Source organism: Esox lucius, chromosome 1 (genome assembly GCF_011004845.1).
Source record: "Esox lucius isolate fEsoLuc1 chromosome 1, fEsoLuc1.pri, whole genome shotgun sequence".
Lineage (NCBI taxonomy): Eukaryota > Metazoa > Chordata > Actinopteri > Esociformes > Esocidae > Esox > Esox lucius.
In genome coordinates this window covers 16,650,158-16,674,177 of record NC_047569.1, presented here as the reverse complement: position 1 = coordinate 16,674,177, position 24,020 = coordinate 16,650,158, and the positions used below count along the sequence as shown (strand labels likewise).

At 40.1% G+C, this 24,020-nt stretch overlaps 1 protein-coding gene across 3 annotated transcripts in view; it reads left to right on the top strand.

Moving 5' to 3' along the window:
- The first annotated feature begins 5,012 nt into the window (after positions 1-5,012).
- gdpd5b (glycerophosphodiester phosphodiesterase domain containing 5b) overlaps positions 5,013-24,020 on the top strand; it is a 60,826-nt gene continuing 41,818 nt past the window's right edge. For all 3 annotated transcript variants that reach the window (XR_828327.3, XM_010877062.4, XM_010876976.4), the window contains exon 1: positions 5,013-5,350. The gene's annotated coding sequence lies outside the window, so the exon portion shown is untranslated. The remainder of the gene's footprint in view (positions 5,351-24,020) is intronic.

The window sequence follows — 24,020 nt, the reverse complement described above, 5'->3', positions numbered from 1 at the left end:
CTGGTGGAAATGGGAGGCACATGAAATCTATTTAGTTGCAGGAAGATTGGATTGTGCTGCCAAGAGAAATGTATGATGTAAGATCTCAGTGATATTTCCTCTGTCCTGAATGAGATACATTTTAGAAGATCTACATTTAGGCCTACTTGTATGAAATCAGTGTCATTTCAAAATTAGCAAATGAATCACATTGCAATTTAAAAATGTTGAATAGCCTACCATGAACAACAATCCTAGGATATAATAGCCTACCATGAACAACAATCCTAGGATATAATAGCCTACCATGAACAACAATCCTAGGATATAATAGCCTACCATGAACAACAACCCTAGGATATAATAGCCTACCATGAACAACAATCCTAGGATATAATAGCCTACCATGAACAACAACCCTAGGATATAATAGCCTACCATGAACAACAATCCTAGGATATAATAGCCTACCATGAACAACAATCCTAGGATATAATAGCCTACCATGAACAACAACCCTAGGATATAATAGCCTACCATGAACAACAATCCTAGGATATAATAGTCTACCATGAACAACAATCCTAGGATATATTTTAGTAGATATATAGACGACATTCCAAGTTCCTGTATTTTGGTTTATATGACCTTTTAAAGTGTCTAAAGCGAGATATAAGGAGATTACAAGTCATAATCTGATATAAACTGATAGAGAAAGATTAAATGGGGAAAATCTCAGGCACAATTTTGTAGTGTTTGAAGAATAAACCTAAAACATTCACTGCAGATGTATTTATATTGTTTTTATGCTGGTAGTACAGTAAATACTTTACATTTAAGGCAACAGAAATAGGAAAATCAGGTAATGCTTTCTTTTTTGTTAAAGTAACAAAACTTCCCACTGGTCTTTTTCCTTTTAATGCAGCACTTTCTTATAGACTTTTGAGCTCAGCATATAAAACTTAATTTGTCTTAATTATGGTTTTTATCACCTTTTGCACTTCTTTAGGTCTGCGACTGCTAAGTTGACACAATAGGTTAATAGAGGTGGATTAAAGATGGCCTTAAATGGTCTGGTACAAAAAGGCTTACATCTTCAGATATTGGATTGGTGTGCCCTCTGGTGGTCTAAAGATCTTCTTTTTCCCAGATGGTAATAACGTTACATTTTCCCCATACGTTTTTCCTATTTTTAATTGAGTTCACATTTCGGCATCTACATTTTATTTGATAATCTTGTTGCAGTAGGAATATATCCCCTAGGTTGGCTCTGATTGAACTTGAACATGAAGACTTAAAATAAATGTAAACACATTATACTCATTAATCATTTCATTTTCATATTTAGAAAGTGTGTGCATTAAAGAGGGCATCAAAAACAAACTGTATATAGTATATTTTTCAATTCGCACTTCTGTCATATGTCACAGTTACTCAGGGTGACACGTACAGTATCTCACAAAAGTGAGTACACCCCTCACATTTTTGTAAATATTTGAGTATGTCTTTTTATGTGACAACACTGAAGAAATGACACTTTGCTACAATGTAAAGTAGTGAGTGTACAGCTTGTATAACAGTGTAAATTTGTCCCCTCAAAATAACTCAACACACAGCCATTAATGTCTAAACCGCTGGCAACAAAAGTGAATACACCCCTAAGTGAACATGTCCAAATTGGGCCCAATTAGCCATTTTCCCTCCCCAGTGTCATGTGACTTGTTAGTGTTACAAGGTCTCAGGTGTGAATGGGGAGCAGGTGTGTTAGATTTGGTGTTATCGCTCTCACACTCCCTCATACTGGTCACTGGAAGTTCAACCTGGTACCTCATTGCAAAGAACTCTCTGAGCATCTGAAAAAGAGAATTGTTGCTCTACATAAAAATGGCCTAGGCTACAAGAAGATTGCAAAGAAGATTCCAGAGGTTGTCTTTGGGAAATAGACGTATGGGTGCTGCCAGCATTGCTGCAGAGGTTGAAGGGGTGAGGGGTCAGCCTGTCAGTCCTCAGACCATACACCGCACCCTGCATCAAATTGGTCTGCATGGCTGTCATCCCAGAAAGAAGGATTTTCTGAAGACAAGCAGACTAAGGACATGGATTACTGGAACCATGTCCTGTGATCTGATGAGACCAAGATTTACTTATTTGGTTCAGATGGTGTCAAGCGTGTGTGGCGGCAACCAGGTGAGGAGTTCAAAGACAAGTGTCTTGCCTACAGTCAAGCATGTTGGTGGGAGTGTCATGGTCTGGGGCTGCATGAGTGCTGCCGACACTGGGGAGCTACAGTTCATTGATGGAACCATGAATGCCTACATGTACTGTGACATACTGAAGCAGAGCATGATCTCCTCCCTTCGGAGACTGGGCCGCAGGGCAGTATTCCAACATGATAACGACCCCAAACACATCTCCAAGATGACCACTGCCTTGCTAAAGAAGCTGACGGTAAAGGTGATGGACTGGCCAAGCATGTCTCCAGACTTAAACCCTATTGAGCATCTATTGGGCATCCTCAAACGGAAGGTGGAGGAGCGCAAGGTCTCTAACATCCACCAGCTCTGTGATGACGTCATGGTGTGGAAGAGGACTCCAGTGGCAACCTGTGAAGCTCTGGTGAACTCCATGCCCAAGAGGATTAAGGCAGTGCTAGAAAATGATGGTGGCTACACAAAATATTGACACTTTGGGCCCAATTTGGACATTTTCACTTAGGTGTGTACTCACTTTTGTTGCCAGTGGTTTAGACATTAATGGCTGTGTCTTGTGTTATTTTGAGGGGACAGCAAATGTACACAGTTATACAAGCTGTACACCCACTACTTTACATTGTAGCAAAGTGTCATTTCTTCAGTGTCATATGAAAAGATATACTCAAATATTTACAAAAATGTGAGGGGTGTACTCACTTTTGTGAGATACTGTAAACCGACACTGACCCACTCACACACATTTGTATTATGGAAGAAGTAATTTTATATAATGCCACCAGATGGCGATCAAAACAAACACATGATTCGATCTGAAGTTGGATTTCTCTTGCACTGAGATTGTGACACAATCACCAATGGTGATCTGCCTTTTTCATCCATTTGGAGAAGGTTGGCAAGGAACCTTGAGTCTTCTCTAATGCTTTTTGAGAAAAAAGGCAAAAAGAGAGGGTAAGATGGTGAGAAAAATAAGTTATCCATCCTCTGAGCAGTCACAAGCCGTTATCTCATAATACGGCCCTTTCTCCACACACCCTAACCTGTACAAAGACTCCAGTATGTGACGTCCCCCGTGCAATCCTCCACCAGTCACCCTCCCTGCTTCTTGGTATTTTGGTGGAGGCAAGTACAGCATCATCAGACTAGCTGGAGACTCTGACTAATGCCCTCCTAGGGAGAGCAGGGGGTCTGCTTCTCTACTGCTGCTTCTCTACTGCTGCTTCATCAAATGTCACAGGAAGCAGTATGATGCCTCCCCTTGGCAGCCTGCTACACACTCCACATCAGGAGGTTTCACCCTGTGTGTGTGTGCGTGTGTGTGCGTCTATGTGTACGTGTGTGTGTGTGTGTGTATATGTTTGAAGCCTGTTACACACTCCATGTCAGGGCGTTTTACCCTGTGTGTGTGTGTGTGTGTGTCTGTTTGAACTGATGATGGATAGATCCACTCCCTCTCATGCATAATTTCATGTGAAGAGATTCATTTAATTTCTATTATTAAATTTTCCATTACTTCTATCCATGGGTTTTTCATCCTTCATTTGACATTTCAGTCATTTCGCTTTTTTCAGAGAAGCTTCCTTTCAGCGTATTCATATGCATATTCTTGCAGAATAGATATTACAGAGCACAAATGTATCAGATTAATACATAAAGGATCCACGCTACTACAGTACGAACATGATGTTCAATAACATCTGTTTATCACACTTCTAAATAACTGGATAACACTCACAATGCTGGTCTTTTAATGACAAATGTATTCAATGTTCTCCCCCTGTCAAAATGAATTTATGTTAATATGCATATTAAAATGTTTATACCTACAACTGAAACACAGGCTGTTTCCTGATCAGGTAGGTCAAGTTCGAAGAAAAGATAGCAGGCCATAATTGGGTTGTACAGTAAAAGATAACGAACGTTGTTATGTACAATTTAACTGAATGTATTTTATTCAGCACTTTTAAAGGCCTTCCTGTTTTGCTATTCTTTGTATGGCAAATGTGTGTGCAATTGAATAAATCCATTCAGGCACAGAAGGCGTGGTTTGAATTGAACAGCTGAGTCCCATCCAGAATAGAATGTGCTAATTATTATACCAGTTCTGTTCAGTGAGTACATTTTTTTTGAGAGGGAATCAATAACTTAACTCTATTTTGATCCTGATTATTTAAACAATTCAACTTGGTATTGTCCTGAGAGCGGCATTATCTATATTTATAAAGAGATGAATGAAGATAAATATTCCACAGAATTGTTTTCTCCATCAGCTGAGGGTGGAATGGGACAATTGTAATAAATGTGCATTATTCTTTAAAACTCAGATAATATGTTGGGATTCAGTTTTTTTTATATATTTAAATAAATACTCAGTTTTAAGAATTATATTATGCATGATGGTCCAGCACAGCTTCTCACCGTTGCCCACAGTAACACTACACCACCCTCAAGCTACGATAGTTCACATCAGAAAAAGCTGTCCGTTCCATCCACCCAATACTGCGACAATGTATCAATTTTGTTAGGCCCATTAGAGCTAAATTCGTGTAATTTTGGCACTCAGGTTCCGCTACAACCTTGTACGTGTGTGTGTATGTGTGGTATGTTACGGGGACCTTTGATTCGTTTTGCGTTTTCATGAGCTAATTTACTGTTATTTACGGTATGAATGTATCGCTTGTGAGTCTAGTTACTCAGAATGGAGACGTCGCGTGCCCACTGTAAGTAGTAGCACGACGCTCTTTCGTCATACCCGGTCTACAACAGGGCAGGCAATAAAAGCTACAACTCCGCCCACTGTATATTCAATTGAGTTACTCGCCCACTGTTCTTACGAGGCAGGCATGCGTTAACCTCTGTGAGAGCATTCAAACCCTGGAATAATTTTTGAGAAAACGAAGTAGAAATTATACACACATTTAGCACAAGCCTATTAGGTGTAACTTAACATAATAAGTTGAATGGTTTTACCTTTGTTGTGACACATTTTCTTTTGTCCTCGGTAGTATTTGGCAACCTTAGTTAGGTGGCCACCCACCTCAACACCTTTGACACAGACAGCAGCTCCTTTTTCTCGTGTTGTGTGAAGACAATTGGTCGGCGGACTTTGAAATTTACGTACAACTTCGCGCCGAAGAAAAGGTCTGACATAATTGCTAAAGGTAAGTCTAGTCAGTTATGACCACGAGGCAGATGTAGCGTTTGAATTGGCCAACTGTAATGACTTGATACATTAATTCGGACCTGGGGCGTCATTCACCCTAAATATCTGTGGAGACAAAATACAGCAATTGATGTTTGGGGAGTGGTCAGAGAATGTCCATTATTCAAACCCTTAATACCGCCTTTCTTGCAACCTAAAGCCATCGATACTTTTAATTATGTCAAAATATGTAATGTAATGTCTTCTGCATTTCCATCCATAGCTAGCAACCTCTTGCTTTTTGTATCCTGAATGGTGGAAACGAAATCTGCAAATGATGAGAAACTGTATTTTGTGGAAATTCACACTTAGATGTTTTTTGTGCGTGTACTTCAATATTTATTTCTGGAGTATTTTATTTACATTAAGCTGATATTTACCAAAATCACCACACAGCAATGTGAATGTTTCCACTTGAGACTCATTAATCAGGTATAATTGGCCACAACTTTCACCATTCTTGAATAGGCAGCTTTACTTAAAGATCTATGGATACAGTCTGTGCCTATAAGACATGGGTGGCTCATGCTAATGCACATACCCGAATTAGCATGCATGTCTAAAATAGAGCATGCTTAGAGTTCATCAACCTAATTAATGGCTCCAATACTATATGGCAATATGTGCTGGATGATGGTATCTACATGCTGTGAATAAGTCTCTCAACTCATATGAGTCATAATAATTTGTGAAATAACTCATTTTACTCTGCCTCTTTTGCCATTCAGGGTTTGGATGACAGCCTTTATACATTCCTGATCTAGATTAGATTGTTAGATGTTTTGGGATGCATACAGCTTGAAAACAATAACATCTGGTCTTTAAATTGATAAACTGGCCAGGCTGGTAAAAGTCCAGCTAGGACCAAATGAGGAGAATGGACTGGAACTCTGGGGGATTCCATGGAATGCACCTGTGTCCACAACAGTAAAGCCTTTTCTATGTTCCATGTACACACATGGAAAAAGGGTGTCCACAGCCTACTCCTTGACCAGAGTTTGAGTCATAGTTTCACACGCCATGATCTCTGCATGTGAGGTAGTTTGAGTGGGGGATTGATTGGTTTACTATTTACATTTATGAATTGCTCTTTTTAAAACTGTTAAGATGAAATTAAAGGTTACATGATGGTTCAAATATCAGGAATATTTCAGGTTAGATTTTTGTTCTGTCTTTCGAATAGGGTTCTCAAGGCTCAACGTATGCTCATTTATTATCTAAGAATATCATCCAGGATCCAGCCCATCCTTCTTACATAATTACTCTAGGGAGCGTAAACTGCCAGTGGAATGTCATATCCACAATGCTGTTGTTTTTACAGCCAGTGTGTGTTCTATGAAGATAGAAAGGGATTGGTGCTTGGTCTTACATGATCTATAATAAGCAGGTCCTGCTGCCCCGTTAGGCAGGATTAGCTGGCTGCATAGGGTAGCAGATTGATGAGGGCAGCACTTTCTGAGCTTAATTGACCTAGACGCTACACCATACATTTTCCTGTCCCATCTCCAACAACACACCTTACAATTTCCTGCCCCATCTCCAACAATATAAAACCAAACAATTTCCTGCCCCATCTCCAACAATATAAAACCAAACAATTTCCTGCCCCATCTCCAACAATATAAAACCAAACAATTTCCTGTCCCATCTCCAACAATATAAAACCAAACAATTTCCTGTCCCATCTTCAACATTCTAACACCTTACAGTTTCCTGTCCCACCTCCAACATCTCAACGCCTTACAATAGCTTGCCTCATCTCCAACAACGCAACACCTTACAAAACCCTGCCGCAAAGCAATGAAAATCTTTCACCTGGTGGCCTATGGGCTTTTAAAGTGAGCTTTGGTGCCAGTTCATGATAAGCGATGCCTATTTTGCTAAAGTCAGGACAAAGTCATATTTAACTTGACCATGTCCTCTGCATTTCTCCAAGGTGCTTTATGAGAGGTGCACCGCTGTAGTGCTTTATCAAAGCTATCGAACAAATTGGATATCCGTTATGCACAACAATAGCCTAGTTCCTTCTTGATACTGACAATGGATGTTGTAGAGGAATGTGTCATGATTTCTCATGATGACCCCAGTCGGTATTAGTGGAAACGTCATGAAATACCTGAACACTTCTACCTTTTACAAATACAGTCCCAAGCTCCCTGGTGCCTAAAATGGTTGCACGTTGTGGTAGCAACTGCTTTGGGCTCTTATTGAAGTTTTCAGATAATGCATATTTTAGCTCAATGCTGATGAAACAGAAGGCAGACAGGTGAAGAAATAAATGCAATTGTAAGTACTGTAGTTTTTTTCCAAATTCTAATCCTACCACATTAATGGTCATTTATAACACTGTATTCTAGTTTTGCGGGGACAGGATGGTGGAAATGTTGTCTCGCCTAAGGCAGCAGAACAGGCAGAACTGTTCCTGATAATAAGAGCTTCTGACACTAAGACAACAACCTTGTATTTCCCTCTATTTAGCAGACAAAATAACATGGCAGAGTGTGGTTTTATCCTAATTAACGCCTGGTAGTGGAAAAATGGGTGACAAATGTCAGATTACAGCCTGTCCCATGGGAGTTAAGCCCCATACTACCACCCACACTCTCACTAACCCCCTATCCCATGTGAAGACACCCCACCTGCATTTCTCATGGTGTGATGAGTAATATATGAGTGGCGTTACAGCCTAGCTTGCCAAACCACACCCCTTAAAGCTGTGACTGGAGGAGAATCAACTTGACCTGGGGTCTTAAAACATACAGAGTAAAGAACAGAGAAAGGGTCCTATTTTACATAATTACATGATGTATACCCTCAGCAACTAGACCAACCACTTATCAGCGTCCACAGTCCTGATGTATTTTCATTGGCATATGGTTGTCTACACAAAATGTCTTTTCCACCAATTTTGTACTGTTGTTATTTGCCTCTTTCCTTGCATGATACTTGCCATTCTACTTTTAACAAGCTTTTTTTGCCCACAGGACTAGCGCTGACTAGATGTTGTGTTTGTACCATTCTGTGTAAACCCTAGACACTGTAATGTATGAAAAGCTCAGGAGGGCAGACTTTTCTGAGAGGGTGGAGCCATTGCTCCTGAACTGATGGTCATAGAACTCCCAAGTCTTTTGGTATCTGTTGCTCATTCTAATGATCAGTCAAACAGCAACGGGATGCCTCGGTTTGTCTGCCTTCTTTTCATTGTAAGCCTTATGCCTCACTGTCTGTTGAAGTGATCCATTTATTTTTTGTCGGGTGGTTGACCTAAATAATTTGCTACAGAGTTTGGTATGCAGCCTTTGAGCAAAAATGGTCTCATCTTATTAGATCAGTAAGGATTACAACATATGGTTTCAGAGCTTGACATAGTTTAACATAATTGGCCATACTTAAGAGTAGAAACCCAATGCAGGTGGCACCCTGTTGTCATATTTCTACCACCACTATAAAAGGCAACAATTTTCCAGGAGACTTTTGTTTCTTTCATGTTGAAGTGTAAGTACGGTCAGATTCCCAGCATATGGTAAGTAACAGAGCCAAGGATGCTCCTTCTCTTTCCTAATGCATGTTTATCCTGTAAATCAAGAATGAAATGGACCTTATAATAATTTGAGCAGTAAAGTGAGGAGCTCCACATATTTCTCTGACGAATCAGGTGACAGGGAGTGAGGAAGAAAAATAAATTGAGAGGCTGATGTGCCCAGGTGTCAGGGCCACCTGCCAGGGCACTAAGGCCAATCAGTAAAATAGCCAATCACATTGTTCTGAAACTAAAAACACTTATGTTACAAAAATCCAAGCTGTATAAAAGGGATTTAAGCAAGCTTGGGTTCGTACCCATGCTTTAGTGACTGAGGAAATGACCCACCGCTATTCTCTCCCACATCTCTTATCCTTCATTTGTGTGACTGTGTGTCCTTAATCTAACCTTTCTTCCCACCAGCCACTGTTCTAAAACAAATCTAACAGCCACTGCTCTCCATCACTCTAAATATACTAGCCTCTCTTATCTGCCATTTTCTCCCCCCAAGTTACACAATAAAATACACAATGCATGACACTTCTGTGTAATCTGTTCTGAGATAATACATGTTAGAAGTAATTTGGTGTATTGCTCAGTTGCGGTTTTCTGTTGCTGTACAAGGGTAGGTTTCCTTAGTAATGGCGTTTACAGTACTACTTGGACTGATGTCTGGGAAAATATCTCAACGTCCGTTATCTTGAATTTAATGTATTTTCTGTCCTGATGCTTGAAACCTATACGAACATTGAGAAATTAACAAAGGATGTGATTAAATTCCAAGAATATCCAATCAACATGAAACCTAAGTGTTAGTTAAGGACATTTTCGGGTACAAATTATCTCCTGCAGGGCTGCTAAAAATAAATCTGTTAAAGTTCCGCATAACTCTAGTCTACGGTGCACAGCCTGTGACTGCCATGGCGCGCTCTGTTGAATAAAATAGTAAGGCATTCAGAGCAAAGCTATGAAACTAAACAGAAGTAAATGAAAACTGCAATGGATTGCATTCATACTTCACTTTTTTCACGTTTTTGCCACACATGTTTTTTGAGAAGCTTACTGTGTTGAGTCCTACATCTGAGGGAGAATTGATTGTGTCCAGCCCAAGGGCACATCGCCCTCTTTGGCCAAGAGGAAAATATTTTTTGAGGACATTACGGCAATGGCTGCCAATGTCACAGGGAAATTCTGTCCCTGGGTTTTACTCTACGATTGTTATTTTGATGAAAGAGACAGATTTGCATAGGAGATAAAAACATCTGTAGTGTTAACTGGTTAAAATGTCAGTTTCCAAGGTTACGCGGGACAGTTTTTAACCATAGATGGCTGAGGTCTTATGATGTCTCGCTGTATCTGTAGGAGTGGAATGAGGACCGATGTAGGAACTCTGGTTGTGTAAGTGTTTTCAGCTCTATAACCTAAGTCAGAAAGAAATAATTGTTCGGAAGCAACTAAAAAACATCTCTCAAAGCATGAAACGTGCACTAGCAACAGCTCTTTTGACACAGAACACCATGTTAGTTACCAGTGAGTTTACAGCATTGTCAGTGAGTTAATGGAGGGCATCTGTTTGTTTACTGTCTTTATCTTCTGTATTCAGGCATAGGCGAATATGTTAAGCATTTTGTCATTCAGAACACTCTACCATCTACAGAAAGTAACATCTTGAATATTAATGCTAATAAAGACGTTCTCCCATGCTTTTTGGGGTTATGATTCTGTTCTCGAATATGAGTGGGTGACATCTAACATTTGAATGTTTTTAAAATCTAATTATTTTCATGACAATTGTTGTCTAAATAGGCTCTAAGAGGATATCAGGGAGAACTTTACTTTTCTGTTTCTGTCAGCCAGTCTGAACTTGACCCTGTTTACCTTGACTCTGTGAAGTCACCTGGAACAGTCACCTCGTGTGTGTGTGTGTTGTCAGCCTCAGATACAGATGGCTGTGCATACAGATGGCACCTGGCTGCTGCTTCTTCACAGTACAGAGCAACATGGGCTAAACTACAGAGCATATAATGAGTTAATGAAAACCATGGAACACCAGTGGCGACCGGCGTTCATTTGTAACACAACAGTCGTTCCTCATGTCTGTGTGCCACAGATGCCTTTGTCAGCGGTTTCCTTTCCAGGGCACAGTATCAGCACCTATCATTAGGTGCCAACCTCAGAATTACTTTCCCTGTCCCCCCATGACTTGCCGGACAGATGGATAGGGAGAGAGACTTCACGTCTGAGCCATTGTTTGGGCAGGCTGCCTAGCAAGAGACAGTGGAGACATTGTGTGGGGCAGGATCCCAGGTGCAGGGAGGAGGACAAAAATAAGGTATGCAACAGGAGACCAGCCAATCGAAGTACTGCTCGTTTAGAAGGGGGGCCTTTTTCTATTTCTTTATATTTGAGAAGCCATAAAAACTGAAAGGTTCTTCATTTGGATGTAGGTCAGCCACAGAGATTCTACATCTTTCCACAGTCTGACATGTTCCCTGCTGGTAGAAACATTTTGCTGTAAAAGAGCAACATTTGTTAGGTAAGATTCCCCTGCTGTGTGGGAAAGGTCACAATGAGAGAGAAGTTGACCTGTTGAAGTGTGTACAGAGAATTAAACACAGTTCTCACTTACAACAGGCCTGTTGTGGCTTTACAAATACTTGCAATTACTATACATTGTGAAACATTTGATTTATTAGGTTATTGTAAATGGTTTCTCTCGATTCCACAATCCAGTTTGCCCTTAGTATTTAAAATACTATTTTCTGATTTAATGCCTTCCATAATGTAATTGATCATAAACCTTAATGCAGTTAAGTGGTTGAATGTAAGGGTAAAATTGAGATCTTCAATGCACTGTAATATCAGTAGCCATTAAGTGTGACTATCCATCGTATCACAAAAGGGAGAAAACTTTGGAAACATCATCCCATCCCTCAGAATATCTTTTTCTGTAGTAGGATTTAAAAAATACTTCCATGGGAAAAGAAAATGAAAGTTTTGAAGTAGACATTCCTTGTGTTTGGGAACGAGATTAACCTGCGGGTAATCATGATTTCCATCTGTTATGAACTGAATTTGTGGAAATGAATCTCCACTGTTGCAACCATAATACTGTAACCTGAGTAGCTGTGTCTTTAGGTGAATGTGAAGGGGCTGCTCAAGTCTTGCTTACAGTTTGCCTGCTGAAGTAATGGATCTGCTGCACTTTTTTGGACAGTTGCATTGTTGTGTGGGTGACTTGGCAACTATTCTTCTCTGGTCTTACCTACCCTTGCTGTCTCTGATTTTATATGCTCTGTGTGGGTCTTTCAATAAACATTTTTCTTATGTTATTAAGTAGGATTTTCTTGCATCTTCATTAAAGTAAAGATGGGCGCACTAGGTCCACACTTCAGGGTCAATTTTTTTTTATTCCTACTAAAATCCTTGATTTAAAAATTGCATCAGGAATTTGAACTAGCGACCTTTTGTTAACAGGCCAACATTCTTCACTAGACTACCCTGGTGCATCAAGAATGCAAAACAAAAGCGGTTCGCAATGGTGGACTCAATGGTAACCCCTCCACCGGTGAGCCTTCAGTTAAATGAAGCTAGAACTCTGCAACAGAAGTGCATTGATGACTAACAGTGTGCTTTACAATGTTGAGTGAATTGAAATTAGGACACTTATATGCTACAGGTATCACAACTGTTTACTGTTCAAATTGCATTGGTTAGTGGTTTATAATAGCAATAATGAATCTTGGGGGGGGTTGTTGTATTTTGCAAATATACCATGGCTATGTGCTGTCTAGACACTCCGTGGTATCTTGTGCCTAAGAACAGCTCTTAACCATGGTATGTTGGCCATATGCCAATCCCCCTTGTGCTTTATTTCTTAAATATGCTATGATTATTATTTCAACTAGCTTGTGTATGTGAAGGAAAAATGACTGGGTTGGGAAATAATGAAAATTCCAGACTGGGACAGAGTTGAATTAGGGCTTGTTAGAAAAAATGACTCCATAGGCCATCAAGAGCGACTCAAGGTAAGCAGAATGCCATACATGAATCTAGGTCAAACTATCCCTTCAAGAATTTGGAGAATTTACTTTTGCATAATAAAATTGATTAAAAATAAATTATAATCACTCCTTGCATATTGCAAACTATGGGAGGGGGTTCATTCTCTGTGTGCTTTCAGATAGTTTACTATCATTCCTCCCCTCTAAGGGAGTTCTCAAAGTATTTTGAGAAGGAGATGGGTGGAGAGGAGGGGATGTGATGAATGAAGAAAACTCAACTCAATTTAGTCTCAAGGACTGCGGAAACAAGTGTTTGCTATTAAGATTTCAGACATTGAGTAACTGACAGACCAGGCAGGCTACAGTAATACTCATATCCTGTCCAGAATCAACCCCTAGCCCATCCCCCCAGAGTGTAATTGTGGAGATCTGATGTGGTGTGTTGACTTGGGTGTTCGGCCTAGCCATGTAAATTGATTCTGGTAACCTAGATGGGGCTTTGTGTTGTCTTGTAGCCTATATAGAAAAAATAACCCAGAAACTCTCCCAGTGACTTGGAATGAAGATAAATAAAAAAGTCCTAAATTAGCAAATGACATCTGAGCTAGCTAAAGGCCTCACCAACATCAAAGACTGTTTGGGTACATTTGGTTAAAATGTTTTGCTTTTTGAGGAAACTATCCCAATAAATGCAAACATCTTTACTGGTAAGACGTTGGACAGATGAATGTACCTGGGTGCTACACTTCAGTAGATAGTTTGTCTACTAGCTGCATACAGGGGTAGAAAAGATGACTATGTACTGTAACCATGTAATTGTAACTGTAGCTAATGGCTCTGACTGACAGAACACGATGTTGATCATGCCTGGTAAGATAGACTTCAAGCAAACATGTCTTCTTGGGTTGCATATTGCATGTCTGGTGTTGTTCAGAACTGAGTGTTCTAAGTGCATCCTTGAAGTGCTGATGGTTTGATAAGTGCATTGCTGAGGCTTGAAAGCATGATGCCCTCTTTAAAGAAGGAAAATAATTAGTAGCTATACCCTTTGTCATTATTTTTCAACAGATTGATTTTATATGCAGTACAATATTAGCTAGCTAAGATTGCTGGGATGTCCACAAGTGTTTACTAGCTAAAGATTGTTTTAATCTGACTAAATAGTCTGTCTATATTTTGATGACAAGATTATGCCAATGGCTATCGAACTGCTAGTTTCTGTCGCTTTACACACAAAATATGAAGGCCGATGCAATGTTCCACCAGATGTTCCGTAAAGTTGGGCGTAGGTGTCTGGGAGTGAGATGTTTTCAAAGGATTATGTAGGCAGTTTTTATAAAATATATATTTGGTGTCACAAAGCTGAATTATAACAGTAGGTACATATATTTTCTTCCTCCATCTCAACCACCCCCATATTGATGATGTGATTGGAAAACAAACAAGCTACACGTTCCAATTCCAAGTTTTTACCGAAAATACTAAACAAATGCCTGTTCAAACGCAGTATCATTTTGACACAACCTTAAGGGAAATAAATTGCAACTTATTGTTAACATTCTAACTGCTCCAAACAGTTATCCACTACATGAATAATTCACTAGTAACCTAGTTTCTAGAAACACTCTACTGTAGACTTATCCTAGCAGACAGGCAATTGTTCCATTTTTGTCCCCTGTACCGTCTTCTTAGCCTTCCTCTCCTCCTCTTTCGGTTTTTGTGGCAGCCTTAATAATAGGCTATCAGCTTTGAGGGCGACTGGGTGTCTGCAAACATACATTGTGCCCACAGAGTGGGTGCTGGAAGAGCCAGGCTCACGGTCTCTGATACTGACTCTCTGAAATACACCACTTTGTGGCGGGATACTGCAAGTAGATCCAATTCTGTTTCATTTGTCTGTTTGATTGAGGAGCTCAAAACTGTTTTATACTAAGCCGTATGTAATTTTGTGGAAATGTTTGCGTAGTGAAGCCATGCAATATCTTTGCGAGTGATCTCTTCAGTGTGTGTCCCGGGAATGGCAACAAACTGTTGCAAGCTCATGGGTTCCTTGACTTTAATGTTGTCAGACACCAGTAGAAAACTTAAAAGAAAAATGCGTAACCTAGATATGTACATCTGATACTAAATTATTTGACTGAACATATCAAAATATATATATTTTTTAAGAAGAATGAACAATTATTACTGGAGGCACTGTGTAAGACAAACAAGGCAGACCAAATTTAATACATAAAATAAACCCTCAAAAGACTCACTTACTCAGACTCACATATTCCTGAACCAACCATATACTTGTAATGCTCTATGCTAATAACCTTATATAAAAACATGACCTAGAATGTGCAAACAATGTAACAATAATAGATTTTTGAAGATATATGAACAGGAATATTTACTATTACTAAGCTAAAGCCCTGTAACACTTGCCAGCAGAAAAATAGGACAAGGCATTGTAATGGATGGTTTGGTTCCCCAGAAGGTATTGCTTTCCTCTGTCTCCCAAAGGAGAAGGCTATATTTATTTATCTTTTATCATCTGATCTGTGCTCATTCAGTCACCGATAGAATGTCTCTGGTTCCAAATGCACCTGGATGCAGTAGGTCCCATTTACACCGGCTGAAAAAATTTGACCTTCGGAGAAAGTTTTTTTCCAGAGCTGATCTGATTGTGGTTAGTGCCCGTGGTATGGTACGTATTGCGGTTTCAGGGTCACTGTTCCAAATGGTTTTGATACAGTGCATTGACATTTGTAACAGGGCTCAAGCAACTTAGAAGGTGCTTAAACCTTATACTTTTACCATAGTGCATATCTGCAGCTGTACACAAGCCTACACACCCATTGCTCATGTAATTTGCCTGTTTAGACCTATTTACCGTTATAGACCTAGTTCAAAGCTTTGTGAGGAAGCGGTTTCAGGGAGCCATCTGTCTACCCACACTTGGATTTTGCTCGTCCGCCTAATGCTAGACATTTTTATCCTTAAGTTTCAAATAGCTAATTTCAGTTCAGACATTTAACAGCAGTAAAATGTTTTTTTTTTTTCTGTAGCATGAACACTGTTAGCACAGTTTATACCCAGCTGTTATGCATATTGCTCTTTTGCATGTGAAACAATGGTTGTTGTTTTTGTATCTGTATACTTAATATTTAGAAAACAAAAAATTATTTTTCACCCATTTTATCTGACAAAGAAACAAGCATAGGCATTTCTCCTAATGAAGGCTGTTTTTTTTTTTTTTTATCCAGCCTAACACATTTACCAATTATCCTAGTCAAGACTGTGAAAGCATTTGGCTCCTGAGACTGCTTGGTAGTAAATCCTAATCATCAAAGCTTAATACATCGACAGTGGGCAGATATCCCCTTTTTATCTGGTCTATATTATCAACATAAATTATGCAAGCTAGGTCCTGTTTTGAGTGTAGTTATAGAGTATTCCTCTCCATGTTGGCTATATGGATCCATACTGTATATCCATCATGAAAAAAGGGATGAGATGATGCTGGTGACTTTCATATTTAGAATTTGCTTGAGTAATGGAAATGCTCATTACCCAAGTGTAAGACTGTAAATAGATTTCTCATTCTGAGGCACATTTAAATTCAATGAAGGTCTGTTTGAACAATCAGTCATACTTGCCCTTCATTGTCCAAAAACAAAGTTAATGAGAAATGTTTATGGTAATAGGCATTTGCTTAGTTGGTTTTGTCTTCCAACCATTCATCTTCAACAAAAAATCGGAAAAACAAGGCAGTTCTTGTTTCATTAATGGATTTGTGAGAATATTGTTACTACAGTAGCTAGCTAATCCAACGTTTAAACATAAAGAAGTAGTATTACATTATTTATTTTTGAATAGCAAGCAATGAAAATATGACATTGTCCCGGAGCCAGTGCATGGATGACAGACTGGTGACAGCTGTAATATGGGCTTACTAACAGTGTCATGTATTATCACACATTGGCTAAATAAATGAAATATGAAACATTTCCGGGCTTAAACTACACAGTTCAGTGTTATCTATTCTTTTTGGAAGCAAGCAAGATTTGACTTTTAACCAGCTAGGCTGGTTAACCCTACTGAGCATGCTGTTACAGCTTGTAGTGCAAACAATGCCGCCATCGCATTTCTGCTTCATTCATACTGCTCCACAGCCGATAACATTTGGTAAAAATCACAGTCCACTGCAGAAGTTGTTTATAGGCTCATTTGTCGTGATTCCCTTTGCGTAACTTTCATACTTACAGATATATAATTGGCTGTGTAAATGGGTGAAACAAAAGATTAGAATTGGGCTGTCTGTATAAATGCAGCTAATGTATATAACCTAGTATTTCGCTGACTCAGCTCTTCTCCACCTGCCTGTTTTGGATGACACCCCTACTTGGCCCATCAGGGGAGATCCTTCCCAGTCTCATTCACCCCTACACTGTCAGCCCCCTCCAATGTCTTACGCCACCGCAACACTTGTTCACAAGTGATGGGAAGTTCAACTCTTTCAACTGACTCGATCTTGTCGAGTCGTTCATTTCGTTGTCGAATCATTTCGTTGATTTGAGTCCGTAATGCCTACAGTCAGTAATGCCTTCGTGAAATGCACATCACTTTTGTTCATAATCCCCAACTGTTCTGTCCCTCAATCCTTGACTCTCCCATCTCCTAAATCCTTCTTCCTTCGATATCCAGAGTCTCCCTTTTCCACCCTACTCTCCATATCACACATTCAAGCCGACTTTCACTTGTCTCCTTTCCTCCCGGCCAACACGGACATCCCTTCTGTTCTGTGGCTACATGACTCCCTCTGAGCTTTGAGTGGGCTTTGGGCAGCTTAGCGTAAATGGACGAAAACAATCATCGTTAAAAACTGCAACATACCTGCCAGAGCTGAACTTAGGGCAGGGGTATTCAAATCTTACCCTACGAGGGCCGCAGCCCGCTGGTTTTCTGTTCTACCTCATTAATTGGACCCACCTGATGTCTTAAGTCTGAATAAGTCCCTGATTAGAGGGTTACATGGAAAAAATGGGGAGGAACTGGCTTTAAGGGCCAGATTTGAATACCCCTGACTTAGAGGATGTGTACACATACCTTGTGGATAATCCGTCTCCTTTCACTGCTACCAAAATGAAATCATACAAACGTACAGACAGCCATCTGTACATTTGATCAGGGTGGGTCAATAATGCAACTTTTTGGGAGGGGAAGAAGAAATTCTTCATTGTCAATGCGAAGTTGAGTGCAAATGCACCTGAATTTCCATTGGTTCTATGGGTGGTCAATGTAGCGTAGTGCAGGCAGTATAACACATAATCTTGTGACAAATGTACTGGTAGTAATATAAAAGTTTTCCCAATTTCAGGTAAACCATTGCTACTGTTTAAATGAACCAACATTGACAGCCTGGGTTGCTGTGGAGAAGATTGGATTGGTGGGATTATTCTCTTGTATTATCTTTATTAACATAGCTGACACTATATGTTTAGCAAGAGAGGTTTAGCTAGCCTCATTGATGTTAGCTAGGCCATTGGAGTTGGTTATATTGGTGCAGACGAAAATGGACCATGTCATTCATTACAATGATTACATGTAAATGTGATTGCAAATACAATATGTTTTGTCCATCCAGTGGAACTGCAACTATCTGGTATTTTGATGTATAACTAAAAAGTAAAAGCTGTCAATGGAGGGTAATGGAAGGAGAGTTTGTTTTGCCTGCCAAGTGGGTGTTCCCATATGCTGTGACGTCTCAAACTATCAATATGCTGCTGAAGCCAAGTCAAAATTCCAGGCTTCTTCCTGTAAACCCAGGAAACTATTTTCCACCCTAACTTCCCTTAATCCTCCACCACCTGTCCTGCCCTCTTCCCTTTCTGCAGATTACTTTGTCATCCTCTTTCAAAAGAAATTTGGGGATATCCGTACCTCATCGCTCAGCCTTGCAGCCCCATTAGCAGCCCTTACCAGATGATATCCTATAGCTAGTGATCGCTGGCCGCCCAACATCATGCCCTCTTGACCCTATCCCTTTCTCCCTTCAATTTGGCCAGAGTACCTCCTCTCTTAAAGTAACCAACACTTAATGCTGTCTCAGTTGGATTGAGCACGCTGTCTCAATCCAACTATTCTTACCTCTCTCGAACAATCTCCTTGACCCTAACCAGCCAGGACTCAAAACGGGCCACGCCATGGAGACTGCTCTCTGTCACAGAAGCTCTTTACACTGTCCAAGCTAACTCTCCTTTGTTTTCATGCTCATTGATTGCCTTCAACACTCTAAACCATAGCATCTTACCTTCCAACTGTCTGATTTGGGCATCTCAGGATCTGTCCATTCTTTGATTGCTTCATACCGGGTGGGCCACTCCTACCAGGTGATGTGGAGAGGATCGGTGTCTCCTTCACAGCCTCTTACTAGTGTTGTTGTTCCCCAAGGCTCGGTTCTTGGCCCTCTTCTCATATCTTCACATGGTCTTTCCAATCACTTCTATGCAGATGAGACAGCCCCCCCCCCCACCCTTCCTACACCCAGGTAACAACAAAAATACTCTGCTTGCCTGGCTGTCTTCTCTGCTTGGATCTCGGCCAACCAGCTTAACCTTGACAAGAATGAGATGCTGCTTTTATGTCCGGAGGCCTGGCTGATACATCATTGTTGAAAACTGCACAGCGTCCTCCCAGAGTGGAAAGAATGTTGGTGTGACCCTAGATGACACGCTGTTGTTCTCTGCTAACATCAAGGCCATCTCTGGGCTCTTGGTCGTCCCGCCCCATCGTTTCCCGATCCATGAAGTAAAAACTATTTTATATCTTGTCATCTCAATGGTGGAACCAGGTTCCCTTTAAGTTAAGGATGGCAGACTCTGTCTGTTGTCAAAAACATTTGAAAACTCTAATTTTCATAGTACTTAAAATAGTTACAGTACATGTTAGCTTTTGTCTTAACTTTTATGTGTATTTGTATGGTCTTTTGTACACGCTACTTCATTTTCACCAACACCGAAGTATTATGTGATGTCCATTCAGATGTTAGACCATGAACCCATTGTCAACTTGATGAATATGGCTTAGCCTTTTAGGCTGTACACTATTCTGTAGAAAATTTGAAGCTTGAAACATACACTGCATATGCTCTTTTTTGTAAGATTTTAATTTTTTTAATTTTATTTATTGCATTCTTTAAGGTTATGGCCAAGGGAAACGTTGTTGGTCTCAGGTGTCATGTTTGTGTGAGGGCATAACAGAATGCCTTCGAAACATTGAGATGTCAGCAGTTTGGAAGGTATGCCTGTGGGAATGTGTTCATTTACTGTGAATTTGGCACATACTGTCTTTAGGTGATTTTGTCTCTTGCTGAGATTTTTCAATTGTTTTAAAGATGTGGAATAATAAATCCTCCTCGTCTGTTACATAAATTAATGTTGAAATACTTGATTATTAAATAATTATTTACATGTTCATCTTAAGACCTTTTATTGTTCTGAAGTTTATTGTATTTGTGACATTTGGCCTAATATACAGCATATTAAAGGAACAGCACAGTACAAACCCTAAAGTTAACTACTACAAATAAGTAGTTACCGATCCTTAAGTGTGGGTTTTATTGCAATTAAAGTAAAAAACAAACGTACTGTGATATATATGGGGTGGACAAAATAATTCTAACACCTTACAATATATTACTATCAAGGACCAAAAAGGTATTTGCCTTTAGAACAGCTCCAATCCTTTTGAATGCATCCTGAACTGTGCGTAGTGGGATACTGCACAATTTGTCAAGAAGAAAAGCCTACAGTTCCTCGAGGGATAAATCTACTTCTCACTCTGTGCTCATGAACTTCCCATAAAGGTTTAGTGATGTTCAGATCTGGTGATTGGGATGCCCATGATAGGCGTTTAATGTTAGCCTGGTGTTTATTAAACCACTAATCAATTAGTTTAGCAATGTGTATGAGGCATTATCATCATGGAATATTGGAACAGTGTTTATACCATAGTGTGCTTCTGGGGTGGCACACCATTCTTCTGAAAGATATTCCCTCATTTGGTGTTTGATGATGGTGGTTGAGAGCGCTGTCTAGCACATCGGTCCAAAATCTCCCATAGGTGTTCAATTTGGTTGAAATCTGGTGACTACAAAGCACTAGCAAATGTTTCACATTTTCATACTCTTCAAACAATTAAGTAACCCCTCATGCCCTGTGGGTGGGGGCATTGTCATCTTGGAAGAAACCACTCCCATCAGGATAGAAATATTTTACAATAGGGTAAATATGATTACTCAGAATAACTTGAATGATTTGCTGTGACCCTTCCCTCCAAGGGGACAAGTGGACCCACACCATGCCAGGATTATGCCCCCCCACACCATAAGAGACCCCTCACTGTCGGGGTCAAGCATTCCGTTTTTTCTTTTAAATTGTCAACCACCTCTTTGTGAACCATGCTTTCACATACTTATTGAATTTTTTGTGTTGGTCTGTGTCAAAATTTTGTTTCTAGCAAAAGGGGCTTCATATAACAGTCAATTAAACATTTTCAGTTCACTCAATTGATCTACAACTTTGATTCAGCTGAGGAGGCTATGCCCTCTTGCACCCTCATGGAGCTGGGCCAGTATTCAGTTTATTTTCATAAATTTTCTTAGCCCACAAAGTTGACTTCTCTTGGCAGAGCTTTGATGAATGATCTCTAGTATCTGCGATTATTTGGATTTTACCTTAACGGAGTGGCTGAGGACAGAAGTGCTGTTTCGCATAGGAGCTAGCCTAGCTGCTAATCGTCCCACTTTAGTAAAGTTAGCTAGTATTAGGATTCCTTGAGTCACGATGTGGTTAGACCTTGTGGCTGGGACTGCAGATTATCTTTGCCTTGTCGAGTCTAAACCCTCATGATTATTGCTGTATCAATCTGCCCTATTGCCCTATTTGTAACTGTCTGTAAAATAGTTGGCCATTGCTACCATACTACCTAAGCCCAGATGAGAGGGTATTGGAATGTTTCTGTCACAGGTAAAGGTGTTTATTTATTTTAAATGTGTTTATATTCTTATGTTTGTGTAAATGTTTTTGTAAAATTTGAGTATTGAGGTACTTAGTAAGTGAAATGACTAAATACCGTAATATTTTGATTAGTTGAAATAGGCAATGCCTTATTTCTTCACTTAAAGTTGTTTGCACATGATTAGTAATGACTCACTCAATAAAAACTTCTCATATGCCTCTTGAAGTGTACAGATTGTACATGTTAATACAGGAGGGGATATCATGTATGTTTTTAAGAGACCCTCTAACAGGCCAAAATGTAACTGGCAGTAAGATAATCCGACAAGCTGGTGTTGAATATTCTGAGTTGTTTTAACCCAGTGTCATGAGGTATAGGGGGGGAAAAAATAATTTGCTGAAATTATATTCTTTTCAGAAATTATTCCCATCTAAATATGTCAACCAGTATTGTGATTTAAAAAGAGAATGGGCATCCAGCTACTTATTTATGCTTATTTTATAAAAGATAATCCAAGTCTGTGATTTTTGCAAATAACTGTATTTTTGTTTTTCTTTTTTTTTGTGCAGTATGTTGTTTTGATGTGCATAATCTAGAAGTACAGTCCCTATCATGACTGAGTTAGCTATGACATTCAACGTTTGAAAGGGAGTGGTTTTGATAACGTGTGGCACATGTAGGCACATTATTTGGCATGTTTCTGTTACAAAAAAGGAATGTTGATGTCTGTTGTCCTACAAAACCATACAGAAAATTGGTTGTTACAAAGGGTGCAAATGGTCAGATTCTCGTCAGAAACGTGAGTTGGCTTGTAATATGCGAGTGTGAAGAGGTTAAGAAAATGGCACGGTGAACAGGTGGACTTTGGGTAGCAACCGCAAGAGTCATCAGGGAGACTTTTGAACAGCAATACAGCCTGGTAGACTTTGCGCAGGAACAGCTAAGAGTGGTCAGTCATGGTGGAAATGGCTACACCCACGTTTCAAGACGACCCAAGGGATATCAACAGAAGGCCGACTCCCGAAACAAGGCTGAGTACAGCCCACCGAGTTCTTTCCCAGGCACATGCCCCAGAGAGAGCAGAACCAGATCTTGACAGTGACTCCACCCTTTAATGTGGAGTATGGTGAAAAGCCTGGCATGACGGGGTACAACCTCTTAGAGATGGCATGGGGTGCCACTAGTGTCAAAAAATGGGGTCAGTGTTCATGTATCACAGTGGAGAGCGAGAGGAGCCTGCCAGGCGTAGAGAGCAGGCGGTGTTAATTAATTCAATGCCTTGCTGTTCACCTTCACACACCTGGGCCTGGCTACACTCAATCATTGAACTGTACTGAAAAGATTAGTCGGTAAAGACTAGAAGGTAGGCAAACTGCAGTGATTGTAGGCCCTTGCGATCGCTTGGCGTTCGTCTTACCTCCGATCACAAACTCACCTCATGCTGTGTTTTGTTGTTGTTGTTGTCGTCCCCCCCACGGCTAGCGCTTGGCCTTTAGAGGTTGCTTTTGCTCAATCGCTAGACGCTAATCATCCCTTCTGAGCCAATCAGAAAAGACTAAATGTCCTTTAGTCTGCAGGAAAAGAGAACATTCACTCACTAATCACGGTGCTGGATGCTGGGAAAGGAATGGAGAGGACTGAAGTTTAAGCCGCTTTTAAAGCTCAATGGCCTGTTGTGACTATTTTATTAGACATGCTCCCACCAGCCTAGTTAGCGCAGACCACGGCCAATGGAAAGCATGGAGCTGATGAACTCAATGACTCCACTGTTGAGTAGGATCAGCTTCCCCAGTGTGTGAGTGGTGATGCTGTCTCACTTTTCTTATGCCTGGGTGTGCCATTTTTCGACGCCCAACTTGCACAGCTAGTGTAAATAGCTTGTTGTGGGTTTCTGCAAGGTTCTCAATATTATTTTTTATCAGCCCATCTTCTGTAACAAATTGGCTAATGAGCGGACGCGTGGGCCCTTCAAGTGACAATCGATTTTTCAGATTAATCAGTCAGACAGGCTCATCCATTACTAAGGCTAGCTACAGTACCTCTCCCTATGAACTCTATTCCACACCGGCAGGTTTTAGCCTGGCTAACACTACAGTATT